The sequence below is a fragment of the Lissotriton helveticus genome, assembly GCF_964261635.1.
Source record: "Lissotriton helveticus chromosome 1_1 unlocalized genomic scaffold, aLisHel1.1 SUPER_1_unloc_61, whole genome shotgun sequence".
NCBI lineage: Eukaryota > Metazoa > Chordata > Amphibia > Caudata > Salamandridae > Lissotriton > Lissotriton helveticus.
The window spans coordinates 928,059-951,279 of NW_027611705.1; the positions used below are offsets into that span (position 1 = coordinate 928,059).

General features: G+C 46.7%; 1 long non-coding RNA gene across 1 annotated transcript in view; it reads left to right on the forward strand.

Annotated features, from left to right (window-relative positions):
* Window positions 1–23,221, forward strand: part of LOC144806313 (uncharacterized) — a 396,943-nt gene that overhangs the window by 321,615 nt on the left and 52,107 nt on the right. Inside the window, exons 2-3 of the long non-coding RNA XR_013605760.1 lie at window positions 12,491–12,672; window positions 22,893–23,069. This is a non-coding gene — a long non-coding RNA (uncharacterized LOC144806313). The remainder of the gene's footprint in view (window positions 1–12,490; window positions 12,673–22,892; window positions 23,070–23,221) is intronic.

Here is a 23,221-nt window from a genome sequence, read left to right on the forward strand (position 1 = left end):
ATCATAGAAACAAAAGAGAAACCTAGGCCTAGGCCTCATCTCATTTTGTATTCTATCCACCTCTTTTTGTGAAAAAGAGACCAAACTTTTGCCAGGACCAATCAGAGCAGCCTCACCCTCTAGAACCTTCCTGAGAGAGCTCAGAGCCTCAGATTTTTCTACCGCACGTTGTGCTAGGGAGTCTCCACTGAGCTCTGCTCAGTTTTCACTGTTTTTCTACTTATTTCTTCAAGTTTCTGCTTCAAATCGTCATGTCTGACAAGGAGAAGAAGGCCTTATTCAGGTCCTGTGCCTCTTGTGGCAAAAAACGTCTTTTTGTGGAGGATAAGCACGATAATTGCATCTATTGCTTATATCCTGACCACAAGGCCACAGACTGCAAGATCTGCAGGACTTTCTCGAACAAGACTCTTCGGGACAGAGAAGGCCGGCTACTTACCTGGCTTCAGAAGATGAAGACACGCAAGGAGGTGCTCTCTTCGGATGAGGAGGATTCCGTGTCTGCTGCTTCCTCGCAAAGATCAAAGAAGAGGGGTAGGTCTCCCCCTGGTTCTTCGACATCTGAGCCCCCTCTTAAAGCCCCTCACAAGATCTCTGACAGGTCTGAGAGGGCTGGTCCCCTTCAATCTCCTCACGAAAGTGTAAAGGAGAGGCAGGGACAGGCTACAGCAGTGGTGCCAGCCTTAAAGGACAAAAAGGAGGTGGTGATCCTTTCTCCTCCGTCCAAAAAGATCAAGCCCAGTGATAAACACTCTACTGGCACGTCAGGATCTGGGCCGGAGAAAAAACAGCGTCCGTCGACGACGAGAACACCAGGTACGTCGACGGCTGTGACTTTGGCTAAAGTTCCCGCTGTTTCTGTGGCTCCGTCGACGGGCTCGTCGACGGTAGTGGTGTCCACGACGACGACTTCGTCGACGTTCAAGGTTCCGAGCTCGTCGACGATGATCGCTTCCACGTCGACGACGACTAGCAGGCCGCTGTCGACGGCCGCAACGACGACGAAGACTACGTCGACGACGTCGACGACGACGGCTTCCACGTCGACGACGATGATAATGACGACGAGTTCGTCGACGAGACCGTCGACGGTGGTCCCATCGACGACGAGGATTGTGTCGACGAAGGCTGTGGTGCAGTCGACGGTTACAGTAACTGATGCTCCGACGACGACGGCGTCGTCGACGAGACCGTCGACGGTCCAAAAATTGCATTTTCCAGTTCAGAGAATGAAAATCACGCCGGAGATGACGTCTCCGCGACGAGTCTCTTCCCATCTACCGACAATGCTGTTAGATGATGAGTCTGACGAGGATGAGTTTCAGGACAATTATGGACCTGCCTATAGTCCCTCGGACTTGAACGTAAAGTTGCAGGAGACGGACACGGAGGAGTATTTCGACCAGGCAGGTGGCCAACAACTACATCCTTATGTTGTGGAAGAGCGACATCCGCCGAGTTTGGGACAAGGCATGGTAGCCATGCCCTCCTCTCTCATTTCGGATCTTCAGGACATGCTTCAGGATTATCGTAAAAGGTTTCCGTCAGACCCTTCCGGACAGACTACGTTTTTTCCACTTCCACCACAGCCGCAAGTGCAGCCGGCTACTAGTGTTCCGGTGGTACCCTCCACACCACCGCCAGTGACACCTTTGGCCCGGGTTCCCACACCAGATCCCGTACCACTGCCCGATGCCCATCAGGATACCTCTTCGGATGAGGAGGTTGTTCCAGTGGATCCCTTGATGGATCCTTTACAGGACCCTGACCCGGATCAGGGGGACATTGACCCGCAAGACCCAAATGCTGCTGGTCGTGACACTTCCATCTCCCCTCCGGTGGATATAGGGGGTTTTCATCATCTGATGGAACGGGCTGCTAAGAGGTTTGGACTACCTATTTCAAGAGAGGAATCGGAATGTTTCCTTTATGACTTTAAGGAACAACACCAACGCTCTGTCAAATCTATTCCCATTATAGAGCATGTATGGGAGGAGGGCATGAAGATCATGCAGAGTCCTGCCACGGTGATTCCAGTCCTCCCCAGACTGGAGAAGAAATATAAAGCTCCTGAAGGCAGTCCAGCTTGCCTTATTGGTCAGCCAAAGCCTGACTCGGTGATTTCTCAGGCGGCACAAAGCAAGTCAAAGAATCCGTCCACACCGTTGACCACTCCTCCGGACAAAGACGGCAGACGTCTGGATAATGTTGGAAAACGATTTTCCTCTATGGCCAGCTTACTGGTTAGAGCGGCGAATGCCCTTGCCATCTTAGGCCGTTACGACCGCCAGATGTGGTGCGACATGGAACCCTTCGTGGACCTATTACCTGAGCCCACTAAGGAGGACGCCAAGAAGGTGCTGGCGGAAGGAGAGAAATCGTCTGCAGAAGTGATTGACTGCGCAATGGACATTGCTTCCACGGCCTTCCGGGCCTTGGCCGGCTCCGCCGTCTTACGGCGTCAGGGTTGGCTGAAGGCCACCTGGTTTCGTCAGGAGGTCCAGAACAGAGTCCTAGACCTCCCTTTTGATGGGGAGATGCTGTTCGGGAAGCATGTGGATGATACCCTACAGAATATTAAGAAGGACACAGACACAGCAAAGTCCTTGGGCTCTCTCACCTATCGCAAGGTCCCCTTTAGGGGCGCACGAGGGAGAGGATTTACATCTTACAGAGGAAACCAACAACGTTTTTCCTCGCAGTCTTCCCAGTCATATAAACCCAATTACTCGAATCAGCGACAAGGGCAATCAGCATCTTTCTCTCGCAACCCTCCGCGAGGCCGTCAACAGCGACAAGGCCGTGACAACACCAAACGACAATAGCGGCCTCCCGGCTCTACCTGCTGTTCCTCCCCTCCCGATCACATCAGTGGGGGGCAGGATATCCCTTTGTCTGGACAGTTGGATGTCAATAACATCGGACCAATGGGTCCTCAACATAGTGAAGAGTGGCCATACGTTGGAGTTTCACGACTTTCCTCCAACACGAGCTCCGGGCGCCATCCGCTCAGGACATCTAGGATTACTACATCTAGAAGCCCACCAGTTGTTCCTCAAAGGAGCAATAGAACCGGTCCCGCTCTCTCAGAGGGGCCGGGGGTTCTATTCAAGATTCTTCCTAGTGCGGAAGACGAAAGACACTTGGCGTCCCATCCTCGATCTTCGGGAGCTCAACACCTATCTCGTAAAGCTCTCCTTCAGGATGGTCACTCTCCAGGAAATTCTTCCTCTCTTAAATCCAGGCGACTACTTGGCGTCGCTGGATTTAGAAGACGCATATTTCCATATTCCAATACACCCAGCTCACAGACAATACCTTCGCTTTACAGTGGGAAAGAGCCATTTCCAGTTCAAAGTGCTTCCATTCGGCCTTCGATCGGCACCGAGAGTGTTCACCAAAGTATTGGCACCGGTGGCAGCTTTCCTTCGACGACAATCTCTCGAAGTTTTCCCTTACTTGGACGACTGGCTCGTCAAGGCACCATCTTTCCAGGACGCTTCGCAAGCCGTGTCTACTTGCCTCCATTTGTTCCGCTGCCTGGGCCTTCAGTTGAACGAACACAAGTCAGTCCTCCTGCCTTCCAAATCTGCAAGATTCCTGGGGTCCGTGCTGGACACCACGCATTGTACGGCTCGTCCCTCAGAAGAGCGACAACAAAAATTGATGGTTTCGGCTCAACTACTCTGCCGCAGCAAGGTCCTATCGGTCCGCCAATACAAATCCCTTCTCGGATCGATGTCCTCCTGCATACCATTAGTACCGCATTGCAGGCTAAGGATGCGTCCTCTACAGGAGGAGCTGGACAAGCAATGGCGCCAAGCAGAGGGGTCGTTCGACGACAGGGTTGTCGTAACATCAGCAATGAGAACAGCGAGCGAATGGTGGCTTCAGAAAAGCAATCTCGCCCAAGGCCTAACATTCAGGATTTCTCCTTCACCCATGGTGATGACCACGGACGCCTCGTTGGAAGGCTGGGGTGCAGTGCTCCGAGAGCTTCAAGTCAGTGGCCATTGGAGTCCAGGACAGCGGCAGTGCCATATCAATTTCCTGGAGCTGACAGCCATTCGGTTGGCCTTGCAAGCTTTTCTACCCAGAGTGGGCAATCGCTCAGTGCTGGTCCGGACGGACAATACGACGGCCATGCACTATGTAAACAAACAAGGAGGCACCAAATCGCAGACTCTGTCCGCAGAAGCTCAACGGATTTGGGATTTCGCAATTCACAACAACATCACTCTGAGAGCCGAGCACTTGGCGGGAACTCTCAATGTCAAGGCGGACGCCTTGAGTCGCCAGACGGAAGTGACTCACGAGTGGGAGTTGAATCAATCCATTCTCGACGGAGTGTTCTCAGTTTGGGGGATGCCGACCATCGACCTCTTTGCTTCGCCGGAGAACGCCAAATGCCGGTTCTACGCAAGCAAGGTTCACCATCGGGGGTCCCTAGGGAACGCTCTTTCGATGGCCTGGTACAGCGCGTTCTTTTACGCTTTTCCTCCCATTCCCCTCATTCCTCGAGTTCTCAAGAAAATGAAGGCGGAACCCTGCAGGATGATTCTAATTGCTCCAGCGTGGCCCAGACAATTCTGGTACACAGAACTGCTGCGACTCTCCCAAGCTCCTCCAATTCACTTGAGGCCCATTCCGTCCCTCTTGTCCAGGAGTCAGGGACAGGTTTTCCACCCGGATCCGAGATCCCTCCACTTGACGGCGTGGCTCCTGAACACAGAGAATTCAGTCATCTAGCTTTGTCTCAAGAATGCAGAGAGGTCTTGGCTCATGCCAGAGCATCAAGTACCAACAAGACGTACACGGCAAAATGGAAGAGATTCTGCTTGTGGTGTCAACGGGAAGGTCTCCATCCTTACACTTCCCAACCTCATCAGTTGCTGCCGTATTTGCTATCTCTGGCTAAGTCTGGTTTGGCACATTCATCAGTAAAGGTGCATCTAGCGGCCATATCAAGGTTTCGACGCAGTTCGGCAGGTCCTTCCTTATGGTCCTCTAGGGTGGTTAAACAATTCTTGAAGGGCCTATTCCGGATGTATCCGCCAGTTCGTCCTCCTCCACCAGTGTGGCAGCTCAACCTTGTCTTGGCTCAACTCATGAAAGCTCCGTTCGAGCCGGTTCACAAGGCAGACTTAAAGTTCCTCTCCTGGAAACTAGCACTCCTCTTAGCTCTAACATCGGCTAGACGAGTGAGTGAGCTTCAGGCACTCTCCATAGTGCATCCATTCCTGCAATTTACTAAACAAGGTCTGGTTCTTCGGACTAATCCCAAATTCATCCCGAAAGTGCCATCTGAGTTCCACTTGAATGAACCGGTGATTCTGAAAACATTTTTTCCACATCCTTCTACACCTGCGGAGCGTACGCTCCATTCTTTGGACATTCAACGGTGCTTAAAGTTTTACTTGGAGCGCACACGTCCCTTTCGGAAGTCTACTCAGTTGTTTGTGTCCTACAGTGCACCTCGTAAGGGGTTGCCTTTGGCAAAGACTGGCATTTCCCGCTGGATCTCCAGTGCGATTCAATTCTGTCATCAGGAAGCGGGCAAGCCGCTGGACGGCAGAGTCCGTGCACATTCCACGAGGTCGGTGGCTTCATCTGTGGCTCTCTTTTCGGGAGTTGCCATTAAAGACATCTGCAGGGCAGCAACGTGGAGCAGTACTCATACCTTCACGAAACACTACTGCCTGGATTCTGCAGGACGAGATGATGCGGCTGTTGGCCAGGCAGTCCTGCGTAATCTGTTTCATTGAGAGGTGAGCTTTCCCTACGATCCCTCCATCCTGGTGAGCACATTTTGTTTGTTTTTACTGTACTTTATGTATTTTTCTATGGTTATGTGATGCCATGTATTTACAAAATGTGTTCATGGTGCTGTACTGCTAGCTATTCTGATACAAAGCATGGGAATCTATGAAAGTTCCAATACTGGGGCAAGAAAACAAGTTACTTACCTGTAACTTTGGTTCCCCAGTATTGGTAACTTTCATAGATTCCCATGCGCCCGCCCACCTCCCCTGGGAAAGCTCATCCTTTTACAGAGTTAGTGGCTGTTTGCACAACGGCTACGAAAATCTGAGGCTCTGAGCTCTCTCAGGAAGGTTCTAGAGGGTGAGGCTGCTCTGATTGGTCCTGGCAAAAGTTTGGTCTCTTTTTCACAAAAAGAGGTGGATAGAATACAAAATGAGATGAGGCCTAGGCCTAGGTTTCTCTTTTGTTTCTATGATTTTTTATACTACCGAGGCTCCCATTCCGACGACGGGGAATGATACAAAGCATGGGAATCTATGAAAGTTACCAATACTGGGGAACCAAAGTTACAGGTAAGTAACTTGTTTTCTTCTATTCTGTATTGGGCTGTGGGGCCATCAGGACTGAAGGCATGTTCCAATATATCTGCCTTTGATTCTGCATGCTCGTCACAAAGGCCAGTTGGGCTGGGACCATTGACTGTGACATCCCATTGTGTGCCGTCTGATTCATGTTTCAGTTTCCCAGGTTCCTGCAAACATCGCAAGGATCATCTCTTATTCTGCACATTATTAGTGTTTGAGGTATTTAAATTGCCAAAACATCTGTGTTGGGTTTATATCTGTATATATACATCTGTTTTGGGTTTATATCTATAACTAGAATCAGAAACAACATTATTACACTTAGCAATTCTTCTTACATTCCACAATTTTCCATCTTGAGTAATTACAGAATTACTAAACACTTTTTTGATTTGTATAGGTTTACCAAACTTACATGACCCTTTCATCATCAGACCTGGTCTCATAATCCTTACCCAATCCCCCACAACAAAATTATGAGTTTTGACCTTCCATTTTTTACAGTACCAACTCATGGTCTTGTGTTGCTTCGCTTCTACTCTCTTAGCTGTATCATGTACACATTCTTTAATGTCCAGTTTACCTTGACACTTATTCTTAAACCACCATGGACACATTTTTGAAGCTGGATCTCTTCCTTTGAGTAGTTTAAATGGACTAAGCTCTGTTGTTGTATGGGGTGTAATTTGATACACCCACAATCTCTCTCTTAACTCATTCATCCATTCACCACGCGTTCTCACCACATCTGTTATATAAGACTTCAACACCCTATTAAACCGTTCCACCTGGCCATTCTCATGTGGTTCATATACTGATATACACTTGTGTGTAATACCATGTTCCTTTAAGAAATTCTCCATCTTTAATGATTTCAATTGCACCCCATTGACCGTAACTAACACAGAAGGACAACCTTCTCGAGCAAATATCTCTTTGAAAAAACAATCACCGCATTGGTAGTGGCATTGGGTACAAATTTTACTTCTGGCCATTTTAAGTGGAAATCAATCAACACTAGCGCATATTGTGAATTTTCTGGTAAATTCTTAAATGGGCCTGAAATATCAAAGGCTAACTTTTGCCTCGGCATGTCTGGCCACTTAACAACCTTTAAAGGTGGAACATTAGTTTTTAGAATTTTCTTACTCGACACACACTCTTACATTCTCTTACTGTCCTATCTATAAATGCATCCATTCCAGGCCACCAAAAGAAACTCCTAATCAACCTCTTCATAGAAGATATACCCGGATGTGTCTTATGAGACAACTTGAGTATGACATCCTGCATACCTTGTGGTGGAACACATTTGCCTGACTTAAACAAGAAACCATTTTCCCATTCCAATTCATCCGTCACCCTTGCAAATGGTAAGAGCTCTTCTTTAATTAAATTTTTTTTAGGCCATCCTTCCATTATATATTTTTTAAGAGTACTCCACCTATCCTCTATCCTGACACAACTGTCCCACTTCTCCTCTGTAATCTCTTGAAAATGGTCACCCATCACATCAGCTATAGTCACAATAAATTCTCCTTCCTTAACCACATCCACCTTGTCCTGTTCACACAGCAGACGAGATAGAAAATCGGCAGTGACATTTTTCTTTCCTGGAACATACTCTGTGCTAAAATTGTACTCCTGCAATCTTGATGATAACCTCGCAATCCTGGCAGAAGAATACCAACCGCCACCTGTGGACAATATATTAACTAGCGGTTTATGGTCTGTCCTAAGGATAAATCTACAACCCCACACATATAACCTAAAATGTTCCACCGCCCACACACACGCGAGCAATTCTCTCTCAATTGCTGCATATTTCCGTTCACACTCGTTCAATGTGGGTGAGGCAAAAGCCACGCACAACTTCTCTTTTCCTTCTCTTTGGGACAGAATGCCCCCTAAACCATATAAACTGGCATCCACCGTGATTATGCACTCTTTCTTCATTCTAATGGGTTTCAATGTAGGAGCATTAATTATATCCATCTTTATACATTCAAAAGCCTCCTGTTGTTCATTTGACCACACATTTTGTCTTAATAAAACCCGCAATGGTTCCATTTTAGTCGCAAAATTTTCCACAAACTTACTGTAATATTCACACATACCCGTGAACGATAACAACTGATCCTTATTAATAGATTATGGGGCTTTAACAATTGCATCTACATTAGTCTTCTTTGGAACAATTCCATTTCCAGACAATGTGTGACCCAAATACTCGACTGTACGTTTGAAAAGATAACATTTGTGTGCCCTCAATGTGAGACCATGGCTCTCTAACCTTTTGCAACACTTCATCTAAATGAAATACATGCTGAGTTTCGTTCCTTGAGAAAATTAAAATATCATCCTGGAAGCATTTGACAAATTCATCCAAATCTCTAAATATCTGGAACATCACTCTTTGGAACACTGACGCGCCGACGCCAGGCCAAATGGCATTCTCGTATATTGGTATAGGCCAAAAGGCGTAATTAACGCTGTGAGTTTCTTTGACTCCTCCTCAAGTTCTATTTGGTGGTATGCTGATCGCAAATCTAACATTGAAAATATCTGGGCTCCCTCAAACATTGATACAACTTCGTTAATATTTGGCATTGGGTGACAATCTATGACAATATTAGAGTTGAGAGCTCTAAGGTCAACACATACTCTCCATTTTTGATCCGGTTTGCGGACCAAAACTATGGGGGAAACCCACTCAGCCGATTCAATAGTTTCAATAATGCCCTCATCTGATAATTCTTTAACATATCCTTCAATTCTTGTCCTACACTAATTGGAACTCCCCTAATTTTTTGTTTGATAGGTGTGGCATTTTCCTTTAAAACTATTCTATGAGAGAAATCCTTTAATTTCCCTAACTTGTCACAAAACACATTCTTGTAACTGTTTACCAATTGCTTCTCTTTATCATTACAGTTATCGTTGTTACCAATGGTGGCAATCTGATTATATAGTGTATCATCACATAAAGAACTTAAAGAACTACCGCCCCATCTCACTCCTCCATTCCCTGCCAAAGTCATTGAGAAAGCCGTCAATAATCAGCTCGCCGCCTTCCTTGAATCCAACAATTCCCTCGACCCCTCACAGTCTGGCTTCCGAGCCAATCACAGTACCGAAACCGCCCTCATCTCAGCTACAGACAACATCCGAACGCTACTGGACAACGGAGAAACAGTTGCCCTCATCCTACTCGACCTCTCCGCCGCCTTCGACACAGTCTGTCATAGCACCCTCATACAACGCCTCAGCAATGTCGGAATACAAGGAAAAGCTCTGGACTGGATCATCTCGTTCCTCGCCGGAAGGACTCAGAGAGTACGCCTCCCCCCATTCAAATCAGAGGCCACCGAAGTCATCTGCGGCGTTCCACAAGGATCATCTCTCAGTCCCACCCTCTTCAACGTTTACATGAGTCCAACATCCATCGCGCGACAACACAACCTCAACATCATCTCCTACGCAGACGACACCCAGCTGATCCTCTCCCTCACCAAAGACCCAAACACCGCCAAATCCAATCTACACGAAGTAGCCGAATGGATGAAGAACAGACGTTTAAAGCTAAACTCGTACAAAACAGAAGTACTCATTTTAGGATCATCCCCCTCTTCCTGGGACGACTTATGGTGGCCACCGGCCCTGGGCACAGCACCCATACCTACAGATCACGCACGTTCACTGGGCTTCATACTAGACTCCTCCCTCTCGATGACCAGACAAGTCAACGCCGTCTCATCTTCATGCTTCAACATCCTACGCATGCTCAAAAAAATCTTCTGTTGGATCCCCACCGAAACAAGAAAGACAGTCACCCACGCACTGGTCACTAGCCGACTGGATTATGGAAATACCCTTTACGCCGGAACCACAGCCAAACTACAGAAAAAACTCCAACGCATCCAAAACGCCTCAGCCAGACTCATACTGGACATCCCCCGTCAAGCTCACATTTCCGGTCACCTGAAAGACCTCCACTGGCTCCCCGTCAACAAGAGAATAATGTTCCGTCTCCTCACCCACGCACACAAGGCCCTCTAGGACCTAGGACCCGAATGCCTCAACACAAGACTGTCCTTCTACACACCCACCCGCCAACTACGATCATCCAATCAAGCCCTCGCCGTAATTCCAGGCGTCCATAGATCCACCGCTGGAGGAAGATCCTTCTCCTACTTAGCGGCCAAAACCTGGAATTCTCTCCCCACTCACCTCCGCCTTACACAGAACCACCTCTCCTTCAGAAAGCAGCTTAAAACCTGTCTATTCGATAAGTAATGCACCCACCCTCCCTCAAGCGCCTTGAGACCCTCTGGGTGAGTAGTGCGCTATACAAATTCCTGAACTTGAACTTGAACTATAAAGTGACTGGTTCTTTTGCTCTTGGATTCAATATAATTCCTAGTTTATATTGATCACGCCATCCCAGGACATTAACCCCTTTCCTTGCAATGTACAGTTTAATATCAGTACTCCTATGCTTAAAACAGATTCTCACTCCAAAGTAACCCTCAACTTCAATCTGATTGCCTTCAAAACTTTCAGCCAAAAAGTGAGATGGTACTAAATTCTCTAAACACAATTGTTCAACTGCTCTACAAAATATTGATGTGTGATAATTGTCTACTGGGACCCTGAATCTACCATTAACACTATGTTCACTCCACAAACTCTAAAATCACCATTAGGTTATTTCCTAATATAATCAGGAACTCCATCAATAATAGAAACAACAAAACATCTATCTACTTTGTCTGTTTCATGTACAAGATTAGGCCTGTTTACTTCATTATTCGCAACACATGACACTGCACCTCTGGAGGGTGTGACATTATGTCTAATGTCCCGACATACACTTGTGAAGTGCCCTACTCTACCACAGTTCCTACATTCCTTGTTGATTGCAGGACAACCCGGAAATGATGCTAAATGAGACTTATTGCCACATCTAAAACAAACCGCATTGTTCCGTGTTGACCCTTGAACATTCCTGTACATATTAGTGTTCGAACTTCCTCGATAGTTGTGTTGGAAACGTGTGGGTTGTCGTTGCATTTGGTTCTCATTTTTTGGTTTAATATAACAAACCTCCTCCTCTGCCATTTTTTATTTGCATTGTCTTTGACAACCTCCATCCATTTTTCCGACTGTTCTAATGCCTTTGCTTCTGAAATTGCCTCAGCCAAACTAGGATTTCCTAAAACCCATAATCTTTCCTGTATTGTTTTATTTTTAACATGTACTATGATTTGATCTCTTATCATTTCATCTGTTAACAACCCAAAATTACAATGCAAAGATAAAGATCTCAATCCTGTGAGGAAGTCATCGAAACTTTCATCATATTTTTGCTCTCTAGTATAGAACTTGAATCTGTTTAAAGCAATACTTGTAACAGGCTTAAATCTTTTTTCTGTTCTTAATAAAGCCTCATTATACACATTCAAATTATCACCGCTTCCATAGCTCTGGGAAGTAATTTGAGGCAATGATCTAAAAATAACTTGCCCTCCGAACCTAAACAATGCAAAAAAATACTTTTCTTTCTTTCTGCCCCCATGTGTTCGCCATCTATAGCCTTCATGTTTGTGATAAATTCTTCCTTCCATCTCGCCCAAGGCATGGGAGGATCACCCTTGGACTGCAAAAACTTTGCTGGGGGTCAAATTGCATAGTTACACGTTGTATTAAGAAAATGTAACTAGCAGAATTAAATACAGTATATATGCATCAACTAAGTTTTAAATGTGTAACTATATATTGTGTGGTAATAGAATGATAATTTTTATACTATGACTCTTAACATATTAATATCATTTGAAAATACCCTATCATTTAAAAAAAAATTAAATACCACATTGTAAAGAAACACCACATTAGTTGTCCTTTGCGTTGAAATGAAGAGTAATCACCGTGTAGTATTTCTTCGTAGAACACCAGGAAGAGAAGCTGGCTAACTTTGAGGAATAAATGGTTGCGTAGTGTTTATTTGTAGTTTACCAGAAAATGAAGAATAAATTGCTGCGTAGTGTTAAACTGTAGAAAACAAGAAAAACGAAGCATTTAATGTCGTGTAGTCTTTAGATGTAAATCACCGTATTTGTTCGTGTTTTGTTTAAGAACAGTTGCCCCGGTGATAAAAATGCCTGCTGATGACATCAGACGTAAGCGTGCTATGTCCTGACGAAGATCAACGCGCTGACTTGTGTAACGTCTTGACGAAGATCAACGCGCTGAAATCATTGCCAAGACTCAGTTGCCATGGACGTTCGTCGGTGTTGGAATTCTGCAGTGCCGCTTAACAAGCGTGAGTGAAACTCAAAAGATGCAACAAACTCCCAATGTACACGATGCGGTGCCAAAGTAATGACCGTCTTGTAAGCTTCCCATAAAACTGACGGGGAACCAACAGATGCAGTGTTTTCCGCAAAGAAGTATTTTGAGGCTTTGCGGATTTCTTTCCAAATGTACGGGACTTGTAAGTATCTGGGGTAAATAGGGTAAAGCCTCTTACGGGACATTTGGTGGTAGGAGTAGGTTAACACTACTGGTGAGTGGTCTGATATACCTCTGGGTTTGATCGTAATGTCATCAACGTTCTGCAGACTGGTTTCCGATGTCAAAAAATTGTCTATTCTAGATAGACTGTTGTGTGCATTTGAATGAAACGTGTATTGTTGTGTTGTGTGATGGGTATGCCTCCAAATTCAACCAGCCCCAGTGCCTCCGCGAAACTCTGCAAGCGAGAGAATCCAGGTGCCTGCGTCCTCACCGGATATCTGTCTAACTTAGCATCCATTGTGGTATTAAATCCCCCCGATAATAAGGTCTCCTTCCGGCAGGTCTCCTCTCGCCAGTGGTATAGCGTTCGATATGTGCCCATTGTCCGTTACATACGCCAGTGGTCCGGTGTACAGTAGGCGGATCCACACACAAAACTTAGGGACAAATCCCAAATGAGGAAGGACAGCGAAAAGGTAACTCCACTCCACCATATAAAAAGCCATCCTCGCATTTAGGGATATGACAACCGCCGGCTCTGACAGGGCTGGTGCTTGAGCCATCGCTCCATGCAAGCGTCTGAGGTTTAGCGCAGTGTTTCTATTTGGCATGAAGCCTGATTGGTCCGGGTGAACTAAATGCGGGAGGTGTGCCATCAGTCTTTTTGCCAGTACTTTAGCAAACATTTTTGCCTCCGCATTGAGCAGGTATATTGGGCGATAAGAGGTACACTCTGACAGAGGTTTACCAGGTTTCTGGATAGCCACTATTGTGGCCAGTCGCTGGTCAAGCAGCAGTTCGCCTCTATCTAAGCTGTCGGTGTACATTCGCAGTAAGTGTGAACTGATAGTGTCCGCCATCTGTTTATATAATTCTATCGGGATCCCTTTGGGTCCCAGCGCTTTGCCTGACTGCAGCGAGAAGATTGCGGCTTGCAACTCGTCCTCTGTGAGATCCGCCTCCAGCTCCAAGGAAGCCTCCTGCGTTAGTTTTATGCATTTCTATACCTTTTATGGAGGCTGCTGCCTCGGCCTCGGACATGCCCGATGCCGATGTATAAACATCTCGGAAATGCCCTGCCAATGTGCGTATAATGGCCCACGGGTCTGTTGTGAACTGTCCCTCTGCTGCCTGTAGGTGCGCTATTCCCTTAGTGCTCTGCTCTTACCGATCAAGCCAAGCCAGGAGCTTCCCGTCCTTGTCCCCTACATCATATACCTTATGTCTGGTTGCTGTGAGGTTGGACATCGTCTCTCTTCGCAGATGATCCCTATACTGTTGTTGTTTGAGGTGCAGAGTGTGCGTCGAGTCAGGTGTGGGGTCCGTCGAGTGGTCTGTTTCGGCTGAGTGTAATTCTAGCTCTAGATCCATTAGTTCTTTCTTTTTTTCTCGTTTGTGTCCCGTATTGGAGACTATTGCCTGCCCCCTAATTACAGTCTTGTAAGCTTCCCATAAAACTGACGGGGAACCAACAGATGCAGTGTTTTCCCCAAAGAAGTATTTCGTGGCTTTGCGGATTTCTTTTAAAATTTTCGGGACTTGTAAGTATCCGGGATAGATAAAGTAAAGCCTCTTACGGGACATGTGGTGGTAGGAGAAGGTTAACACTACTGGTGAGTGGTCTGATATACCTCTGGGTTTGATCGTAATGTCATCAACTTTCTGCGGACTGGTTCCGATGTCAAAAAATAGTCTATTCTAGATAGACTGATGTGTACATTTGAATGAAACGTGTATTGTCGCGTTGTGTGATGGTATGCCTCCATACGTCAACCAGCCCCAGTGCCTCTGCGAAACTCTACAAGCGAGACACTCCAGGTGCCCGCGTCACCATTGGATATCTGTCTAAGTTAGCATTCATTGTGTCATTAAACTCCCCCCCCTCCCCGATAATAAGGTCTCCTTCCGGCAGGGCAGGCAGAAATTCACTAAGAGCTGGGAATGCCACTGTGTGGAGCGCCGGGGGGATGTATACTGATCTCACATTAATAAGCTTACCTTCCCATTGACCCTGTATTGCTGCAAATCTCCCCTGATCATCTTTTCTGGTTTGGATTACTATGAAGGAAGAGTTTTTCCGCACCAGGATACCCGTTCCCCTGGAGTCCGACGAGAACTCCGAGTGTACCACCATCTTATACCCCATCTATCTAATGCCTTACACTCAGTGACTGTGAGGTGTGTTTCCTGCAGGAGTGCCAATGTGGGAGCTTGACGTTTCAGGGCCTGTAGCACCAGTCCTCTCTTAATCTTGTCTCCTAGCCTGTGTACATTCCAAGTGAGTAGTGTGACGGGGTCACCTCAGCTTCAGGGGCTGTGTCCTGGGTACAATCAACTGGGGTGTGTGATGCGGTAGTTGATGAGCGTGAGCCGTAATCCAACCATGTTATGTGGAAACCTGTCAGCCAGGGGATATTCCACCATGTTATCATTGCCGTTACAAACTAGAACAAAAAAACTCGGAACCCATACTTCCCAACCCCTTGTCAAACCCTCCCACCCTGCCTCCCTGCCCGACGGACTCTGAACTTCCCGCTACCCCAACTCAGCAGAGGGCTTCATCCCAACCCAGAACAGTGTACTTGCGTGAAGGGGGTAGAAAGTCCATGGAGAAGCGCAGACCTTCCCTTCCCTCCATGGCCCGCATCAGCCCAGTGTCCAAAGCCGGCGCGTCTGCAGCGTTATCTATGTTTGGGTGTCTATTGATCGGCCCGCTTTCCAGTTTTATCCGTGGTCGAGGTCGTCCACTTCTGTCCGCTGTGAACATTCCCGGTCTGATTGCCTTTGATCTTGGCTGCTTGAATCTCCGTTCTCGTTCCGATAGCGTTGGCCTCTATTCCCGCGACATGGTCCGTCTACTCGTCGCCAGCCTTTTTTGCATCGTTTTTTCTTAGCTTGTTGCATTGACACTGGCAGTACACTACTCGTGCATTATTTACACTTATTGTGGTTTTCTGCACCGTTTTTTCTTAGCTTGTTCCATTGACACTGGCAGTACACTACTGGCTTTCTTAATGGCGGGTACGCACACCAATCCTACCCCACCTGACCTCAGCTGACGTGTGGGGACATAGGGGGGTCAGGAGATCCGACCGCGACGGAGGGGCCCTTCCCTGCAGGATCCGATGACAGACACAAAGTGCCTTGAAAGTGACTCTTTCTTTAATTGGGAGTCAGTGTAACGCGGCCAGGGCTGCCCTAGCCGATGCCCTTCTCGGACGCCTCAAAATAAGGCGGGCTGCCACATTCTGCACTCCCTACAGACGGAGCATACACTTGGTTGTTGCGCCTAGATAAAGGACATTACCATAGTCCAGGCGCAACGTCACCAGGGCATGAACCAGAGTCTTCCTAGACGCTACAGGGAGTAGGTCCAAGGTTTAACGCAGGACCTTCAGGATCCCAAAACAGGCGCCTGCTACCCGTCTTGTTTTATAGTCTTAGGAAAGACTGGGATCTAACCAAACTCCCAAGTTCTTTGCCTGCACACAGGGCGTAGGTGACCCCCCAAGTCCTGGGGGCCACCATGCCGATGACAACACAGTCGGGGCCTTACCCACCACAAGCACCTCTGTCTTGTTGCTATTCAACTTCAGGCAGTTCTTAGCTATCCATGCAGCCAATTCTTGCATGCATGCCATGAAGTTGGAGGCAGCCAACTCCTGTGCCTGGGTCAGGGAGACCACCAGGTGCGTTTAATCGGCATAGGATACCACCCTGATCCCGACCCCTCAGCAGTCTCCGCTACGGGAGCTACATAGAGATTAAACGGGGTCGGGCTCAGGGTCGAGCCCTGCAGCACTCCCTGGTTCAGCATGATGACCCTGGAGTAGTGTTTGCCCGGTCTCACCTGGAAGCAGTGACCCGACAGAAAAGATTGTAGGCAATTCAGGGCATTGCCAGATACCCCACCCTTCCTCAGACACTACCAACGTGTGATGGGCTACAGTGTCAAAGGCGGCACTTAGATCCAACAGGATCAAGGCCACCGTTTGACCTGCATCCACAAATTGCCTGATGGATTCAGTGGCAAGAAGCAGCGCGGATTCTGTCGAGTACCCAGCTCGAAAGCCGGACATGGTCCCAGCCCTACTGGCCTGCCTGCATCCCTGGATGATCCTGAACCAAAAGTCAACTCGTCTTGCAGCCCAGCTACCTCCAGAACCTTGGGAGGACTGCCTGCCTTCGATCAAAACCAAGGTCTCCAGGGAAAAGCAGACCTATTCACAAAGTGGCTAGGTATACTGTAGGGGCGTTGTCTGGTATGTAAATACAACAGCTAGGCCCAATCAATTTGCATACTCCGCCTCTATCTGCAAGAATAACATCCAACACCATTCTGTTCTGTAAAGTTACGAGACAGTCCGCCAGAAGCTCAGCGGTGAGGTCTCAATGCCCCCACCGTATTGTTTACTGTAGCCTCGACAACGCGAATAAGGTGTCTGATGTCTCCGCTATTAGCCATAGGGCCCCAAAATTGGAGGAGTCCTTTGATAAAGTCCCCTCCCTCTTGTCCTGCCGTGTGGGGCTGTATATGTTGGAGGAAGGAGGAAAGCCACATAACACGATCCCGAAAAATTTATCGGCAACCATGTGACAGACAAAATATGTACCTTGAGCTGGTATTAACAGAGCAGAAGTCTGAGATGAAAAAGTATAAGTATGGTTACAAGTGCTCTTTCCTAATTGGGCTTTGACATTCTGACCATTCCCTTGCAAACAGTAATGGCCTCGACGGGGTAGAGTCCAAACGGGTGGAGATCTTTTTCGTCCAGCCCTATCTGTAAGGCTGTTTTTGTATCGGGTCAAGTTCCAACCATCATATGCTTGCTTCTCGTCAGGTGGGATCTTCCCACCTTCACCAGTATTCTTTGTCATGGTCTACTATTCCCTTCATCAAGGGTTCGTGACCAAACATCAGTATTAACAGGGTATCGAGGTTGGTGCTCATATGCGTTGGAAAGCATGGCCAGAAATGCCCAGGAGGATCCTTCATAAGAAAACGGCAAGACTAAATATGGCATCCCCTTATCCGTGCTGTGAGGCATGAGCCCACAGACCCAACAATCGGTGGTGTTAGTGACCAGTTGATGCTGATGCAACAACTGTATGAATGAATTGTTAAAGTATTCCGTTCTCCTGGTCTGTTCATGTTCAGAGAGGGTACGTAGCTGGTGCGGGGAGACAGTAGTGTGAAAAGATATAGGGTGAGAGGTGGGTATGGGTACAGGTATTGGCTGCAAAGTGTGAGTAACCCAACCCACACAAGCTAATAAAACACATAGAAAAATCAAAACACATAATACTACGCCACATCTACTAAACAATATTTTACAATATTTCTTTTTCATTTCTGCTCTTTTATCATTTTCCGATTCACCAGAATTCATCCTCTAAAGTGTTGCTCGTGGCAATCTTCCTATCTCACTTAGTTGTGGTTATTAGCCGTCCTATGACACTACAGGTCCTGCAGGCCTATTTCCACTACTCTGGTCACAAACCAAGTCTCCTACCACGACCCTGCAACTTAAATTGGATGATTCCAGTATCACACAGGAAAGGAGAGAAAAAAATATATATGCAATTCAAAATTTGAAATGTAAGTTCAGAAAAAGGAAAAGTTTTCAAATGTCTCTTGTCTTTCTAGGCCAAAGATTGTATTTGTTTTTGTTCGGCGCAGTCTGGTCCTGAAAAAGTGTCTCTGGATCAGTTGTATCTATTTTGAGATGCGATGGTACAGCTTCTTGCAAAACATCATCGTCTTCCTTCTCAGTCCGAGTTCATTCAAGGTACAAACCGGGGGACCCTTTCTCCTTCAAAATCACCTATACCATCGCGGACCCACTGGTCAAAAGGCAAAGGCAAGGGTACCTTTTTGCAGTGCACACCATGAATGCAGTTCAGTTCTTTTTCCCAACAACCTTCACGGCTGTACGTGTCGTCAGCAGGACCTGTCTTGGCGGTCCCCAGCGGGGCTCCATATTCTTTTTTCTTTGGAAATTCTTCAGACACACCCAGTCCCCAGGTTGGATGGTGTGCCCGGGATCAGAAGAGGCCTGAGGCAAAAGCGTCTTGTACCTGCTGATGGAGAACACGCAATTTAGTGGTGATGTCATGCAAATAATCAACCAACATTGGATACTCTATATCCGAGTACTTTTTGGGCCTAGGGACACCCCAGACATTAGCCTGGCATCTGAACACAATTTCATATTGGCGAAGTCCCACACGAGAATGAACAGCTGTTCGGGTGGACAAGAGAGCCAAAGGTAAAGCATCGGCCCAGGCAAGACCCGTGCTGGCCTGTATCTTTGCAAGTTTAAGCTTGAGAGTGCCATTATAGCACTCTACCAAACCCGCTGACTGAGGGTCATTTGCCGCATGGAATTTCTGCTTAATACCAAGACCTGTACATACTTTCTGCATGATTTGGCCCACAAATTCACTTCTATTGTCACTCCAGACAATTCGAGGTAAACCAAACCTCTGGAAGTATTCCTTCAGAAGGACCTTTGCTGTAGACAAAGCAGTATTATCCTTTAGGGGGTAGGCCTCTATCCATCTAGAAAAAGGCGCACACCACCACAAGGACATCCTTTAGGTTATTGCATCTCTCCATATGAATGTAGTCTATCTGCAACACCTCAAAAGGATATGTTGGGGGAGCAAAATGGCCTGCTGGAGTTGGTGTCCCTCTTCCTGGGTTATGCATTAAACAATGCAATGCTTAACTAGATTGTCTGCACATTTAGGGATTCCCGCATTCTGCCATACCATAGCCAAAAGCTTGCATATTCCTTTCGCTCTGATGTGGACTGGACAATGCGCCATAGTCACTACTGGAAGTACATAGGCGTCTGTTAGCAGCCAACGCTGATGTTCCGACAATTCTATCCAACACCCCGTCACATCTAACATTCCCGTACCATCTTTCCACTTACTTAATTCTTTCTCTGTAGCCTCTTCCTGAATCATTTTCACACTTTCTATTGTGTCCTCACACATTCCTCCTTGACTGACCCATCTGGCAGGTCCAGCAAAATACATACGACTTGTCACATCTCTAGCTGTCTCTTTTGCTATCTGATCCGCGAAAGCATTTCCTTCACCTACGTCATCAGTGATCCTCTTATGTGCACTACACTTCACAATCGCTATCTGAGTGGGCAAGGCAAGTTATTCTAAGAGGTCATTTACTAGCTGGCCATGCTGTATTTTAGTACCGTGTGAGGTAAAGAATCCTCTTTCCTTCCAGAGGCGGCCAAAACTATTGACTACCCCGAATGCGTATTGGCTATCGGTGAACACATTCACTCTTTTTCCTTTAGCCAATACACAAGCTCTAGTCAGAGCTATCAATTCAGCTGCTTGGGCTGAATTCTTCCTAATGCGTGCTGTTTCTACAATTGTATGCAAGGTGGTAACAGCATAGTCCCAAGGGATCCAGAGAATTGTAGATCAACTTCCTATAGATGGTTGAGATTGCTTTTTCGGTCAGGGGATTAGTTAGCAGCTGGTCCTCCAGTGGGGAGGCCTCAGGCAACTTCCCCCCCCTTCCCAGATGTTACCCTGCAGAGCGTGACCCACCTGCAAATGTCAGAACCGTTTTTAGTCGCCTAATTCATACCAACCGGACCATCGAGTTGCACCTCCACCAGCAAATGGTCTGAGATTCCCCCTTCTATGTGTGTAGCGGCCCTAAAGTCATCTTTATGGACAGTCCGGGTGAAAAGATAGTGCAGGCATGCCAGACTACCATGTGCTGCAGACAGGTGCGTCCAGTTCTGATACCCTCTTGCGCTCTAGGGGCATTTATGAGTATCATGAATATAGTATAGGGTCAGTTCTGTCACTCCAGTTACCCCCAATGCGTGTATGCTCTGTCGTAAGTGTCTTACCCTTTCACAGGATGAGTCAGTCTTGTCTGGGTCTCTTTCCTGTTTCCCGACATTTGAATGGCACCTCCGAAGACTCGCGAGAGCAGTGACCCACCAGCAGGTTTTGTGGAGCGCTTTTGTCCTGGATATAGTGCTGCATTCAGTAGGGCACCCACTCTCTTTTCTTTGCAGTTGCCTGTAGATCAGCAGTCCCAAGGTAGCAAGTCACACCTGGCCTGTCTGTAAGTGCAGCCCCCTCTGGAGGCCTGACCATCAGCAATTGAGCCCACATTCAAGTCAGTAGATTCAGACTTTGTTGTGTTAGGAATTTGGCAAATGCAACCTTGAATGGGCCCGTTGGCAGCACACAATCGTCCTACTGGGCCTCAACAATCATGTTGTCGTAGAGTTTTATTTTCTACCTTGAACTGTTGGGAGAGTCTTGGCATCCCTCAGACTAGCTGGTCTTGCTGGATGGCTTTCCGGCTCGCCCTACAGATAACGAGGATGTGTCGGACCTTGCTTTTTCCAGGACAGCCTTGTCCTCCTGCTGGATAGTGAAACTCCCTTCCTTTTCTCACCAGACAGGCAGGCTTCTAGGCAGACTTCTAGGCTCTTGTGGACAGTTACACAGCTTTTCCATTAAGTAATTCAGCCTACAGGTGATGTCCATTCAATTTAGATAAACTGTCAGGCTGACACCATCCCTGGTGCCACAGCAGGCACCTGCTTACTTTGTAGAGCACATTATTCCTTGGTAACAGAGGACTTTGAACTCTGGTATAAATGAGGGAAAGATGGTCCCACTTGTATACACAACTGGCAGGCAGGAGATGGTGTTTACTCTGTCACACTCTCACATTGCATTTATGCTACGCACACCAACACCGTAAACATGCACTTGATGTTATTGCAAAGTCTGGGCACAGGTATAGAAAGGGAGCATTACATGGGTGTGTCAGTAGAAAGCCACTCCACTGACCATGATGCAAAGATCTAATCAGGCTATTGATCCTTACAACAGGGTGCATTGCCACCACCGCTCTAGCTGTTAAACACATGACAGTCCTCTGCCTTAAATGAGGGCACACTTGGTGTGACCCTCCAGGTCACAGGACCGGTCCAAGATCTCTTATAGTCCCTTGTTAGAAGTTGCACAGTACTGGGGTGGCAGAAAAATCTCATGTAATTGTTTTGTGGTAGATTTATCCCAGTAACGTGCAGTTACAGTTTTGACGCAATGTACTGGGGAGTTGCCACGAGGAACAGATTCTTCTGCCTTTCAAACCACATGCCATTCACTATTTCATACTGTTTTTCTGCTTTCATTTACCACTTGTTTTAAGCAGGAGGTAGATATATGCATGTGGTTGGTTGGTTGGGGGGGGAGATGGGCGAAGCAGGGGAGGGAAGGGGAAAGATATTTCTAACAGAGGGAAGAATTGTGTGTTTCCCCCAGTTTGTAAAAAACAGCATGAGTCTTGGCTGCTTCTACTGCACCGAGTCTTGTGGGTCTTTTCAGTCTAATTTTTCTGTCTGGAAAAAAATGGTGTCCTGTTTCTCTAAATCCAGGTGCAGAAAAGCCTAACGACTGATAATCAGGTGGAATAAAATGAACACATGAAAGTACTCCTTAATTTCATTGCCCTTGATTCATACTCTGGACCATAGTTGAGAGATAGGTCTAGGCATAGTCCTCAAAACACACAATAGATTTGCGTGCAGCAGAGGCCAAACTCAAAAGTCAGAACACCAGATACAAGTAGGTGGTAACTCAGGGCAGGGGAATACGCCTGTTGTCCGTGGAGGGGAAATTCCCGTCCCAGAAATCTACTTTAAAAATTAATTAATAGTATTCTTTTTTAAATGCCTGTTTGGTGCCAGTCCATATGACCTTAATTTCTGCCTTTGGGATTCTATATTACAAGTCCATAGGGTACAGGTATCCTTTGTGAGCTTAATAAAATGTTGAAAATTCTACAAATCCTCACTCCTACATTCAAGTACTCTCAGGCTACCATTCTTCACTCTTCTCTGTCTGTAGAACAGCTCAACATTTTCAAAATTCTGCAATGCTGCGTTGATATGGCTTGGAAATTATTTTTGGGGGAAATTTACATGTTTTGACTATTTAATTTTAATACTATAGGTGATTGAAATTACGGACGAAGAAAGCAAGCAAGATTTAGCACCAGGCAACTGAATTTTAGTGCCATAAGAAGGATTATTTTGAAAAACTGATGGACATCCAGCATTCTAAGTTTAAACACAATTTCCAAAATCTCGGTGTGGCGAGGAAATGGGAGCTGAGGAAAGTACTATAACTGTAAGTGAAGTCTCTAATTTTGCATTTCATTAACCCAGAGCAAAGTCATATCTGTGCACACAGCTTCAGAAATAATCCCAGAACGACCAATCACAGCATCCTCATCTGAAATATTATCAGAAAGACAAATTGTCTCAGCATGACAGAATAAC